Source organism: Capra hircus, chromosome 8, assembly GCF_001704415.2.
Source record: "Capra hircus breed San Clemente chromosome 8, ASM170441v1, whole genome shotgun sequence".
NCBI classification, from domain to species: domain Eukaryota; kingdom Metazoa; phylum Chordata; class Mammalia; order Artiodactyla; family Bovidae; genus Capra; species Capra hircus.
Window position 1 is genome coordinate 12,469,773 of NC_030815.1, and position 3,121 is coordinate 12,472,893.

The window sequence follows — 3,121 nt, forward strand, 5'->3', positions numbered from 1 at the left end:
TTAAATGTCAGAGTAAGGATCAAAAAGCTGTGGGAGGGGCATTCATTCTTGTGCCGAGACAGAAAATAAGTCAGAGCCCTATTCCTAGACTAAATAAGTATGTTAGTTAATAAGGTCTAGGGCACATAATGAAGATGCAAAAATAAGGGTAGTAATTGTAAGGGAAATACCATATAGTTAGGAACCAGGAGAGGTATGTTTTAGTTTTAATGTTGTAACAAAGTTTTCTTTAATATTCCTGTGCTTCATTTTCTTCACCTGTTCACTAGAAATTAAACTCCTACCCTAAGTAACCAACTGACTTAATTATTTTGAAAATTAAATTCAATAATGCATATGAACATGCCTTGTAAATAGCAGTGTGCTATACAGGCATTTTAACATTATTAAGAAACTCTTCATGCTATTTTATTCACAGGGTTCATATCAAGGTTCCCAGTTTAAATGTCACTCACCAACTATGGATAAAGGCGCTAATATGCTAAAACATGATAGCTAATTACATAAATTTATTCAACCATGAAATTACTTTGTTAATACATAAAAGAACAGGTTTGTTATGTGTGTTCTTGCAAATGAATACATCTGTGTAAAGAGTGACCTTCACAGGACACTTCATTTTCTTTCTTTATTCTTTTCCTAGTAAAGTAATATTTGCAGACATAACTCTCTACTATTTGTAAAAACACAGTGAGAGTCATCTAATTTTACATCCATGGTCAAGGGCAATAATGATGAAACATGACCTATTAATACAGAGCATAATTAAATAATGTAAATGTTCTTTCTATGGGTTGAATAGTCATTTTTCTTTTGTTTCTATTATTGGTACAAAGCCAATAATGTGAAAAAAGAGATATTCTTTTTATAGCATATATTCTCTTGGGTTTTTCTTTGAATTATTTTGTTATTTTTTTCACTGCCCCAGTGGATTACTTTTCTGTGCCAGAAATATTTTTTAAATAACATGTAATATTTAGGTGTTTTGTCTACAGTGTGGAATAGCCAATACAAATCAATTTTGAGAGTTATTTAAATTTAAATAAATCAGCTATAATTAAATAGCTTATTTACTTTTCCTATTCCCTTCTTATATCTTTGCTACCCCATGGAAACTCTAATCAATGACTTAATGCTAATTTTTTAAATCAAAACATTTAGTGGCCTATAATAATCTTTGGAAATTATGAGATAGCTAGGAGGCATGATGAAAAGAGGGTGCATTAGCTCATTTTAACTTGTACGAGTCATCCCTAAAGCTCACACAGTTCCTTTATCTTTCGTGGATTGAACTTTGTTTGTATTAACTTAATTATTCTCTACTCTTATTATTTTCTACTAAGTAATGTGTGTGTTATACGGTAAGCAACATGAGATTTTCTTCTCAAAGATATTATAAGTTTAGAGAAAAATGGACATAATTCAGTGACTAATAGGAAACAATATGTACGTAAGCATTAAATCTGTCTTGAAAAACTATAAAAAATGCAGAACTAAAGGGCTAATGTACACATGTGAGTTCTGATTGTGGGAACCAGTTAGAATCTGGGTTTGATGAATGCTGAAGAAAAGTCTTCTGTCTTTTCCTATCAGAAAGGAAAACAGGTGGACACAGTCTTGTTACAGTGACAGAACTGGCTAGCTGGGAGAAGACAATGAGCAAGTTTAAGTTAAATTTATTGAGTGGTTCCAGTTTTAAGACTGAGAAGCAAGAAACCTGAAGTGGTCATTGCACATCTGTTGGCAGGGGAGTTGACAAGGGAAACTGCATGAAAGGTAAATGGGGCTTTGCTACCATGTGCATACTGGGGTCTCTTCATCATCAACAATTATAAAAGAGGTAATAGTTACTGAACTCCAGGTTTATCCCAAGCATGATTGAAATACATGTTTTATCTCATTTAATATTGTCAACTCCATGGGTGAAACGTACAGTATATTTCCCTTTTCAGTTGAAAAAGAATCAGAAAGGTTTTATAAATTGCCCATGGTTAAAGCGTTAATTAGTGATCTGTCCTCAGAGGGTCTCAGAACTCATTAAACTGGAGGAGAAGGACTAATACATTGGTGATGGCTACCTCAATGAGTGGTTTTCATGTAATTTTAAATATTGATATCTAGGAACATTTTGAAAAAATTATAAAGAGCAGTGAATGGGGAAGAGATAATTATATACTTTAAGTAATTAAAATAAATATTAATATATTAGTTGTATCACAAAGTATACAAAGTAATAGAAATCTCAGAAGTAGATACAAATCCATATATATAAATATGGTCTTTTTTCATATAGTAAAGTAGGAACATCCTTTTGATTTCAGAATAATTTTGAAACAGTGTTATATTCCATTCTCACAAGTGCCAAGTTACAATTAAATCCGACGGCTCCAGGAATTATTTTATAAATAATAAAGACTGATGAGAAATAGAAGAAAATATAAGTGAACATAAATCTAAAATAAAAAGCAAGGGTTTATAAGTGCATAAAAATTATGTAAGAGATGATAAAACTGATGTAAAAATAATTTAATAAAAAAGAATATGGTAACTTTTCAAATGATGAATTAGGATAAATGTCTTCAAGGTACTAGAAATGTAAAGGTTGTCTTCAAGATACTAGAAACATAAAGGTTAATGTCATAAAGATATTAATAGTTTTACAAGTCAATAATAAGATTTGAAAATTAGAAAATAATGATATATTTATAACACTAAACAAAATATGAAAACAAATTTGCAAAGGAAAAAGCTACTAATGGATAACTAAAACATATTCAAAGTAAGTAATATTTGTGGAAATGTTAAACAGTAAAATCAATAATGAAAACAAATGATAATATAGGAAAGAATATAAGGAAAATCATTACTGAGAAATAAATTTAGATAAAATCTTGCTAGAAGGCAACTGGGAAATATTAAAAGGAATTTCTTTAATTTCTATAAGCATTGATCCAATACTTTTAAGAGTTTATCCTGAGAAAACAATCAGAAATATACTTAAATACAAGAGTTTTATTAACATGTTTACAGCATGGTTCCATTTTTAAAAACAAACTCCCTCGGAAAAAATGAATAAATACATGAGTATTTAGCATTAATATTTCTGAATGATGAAATGATA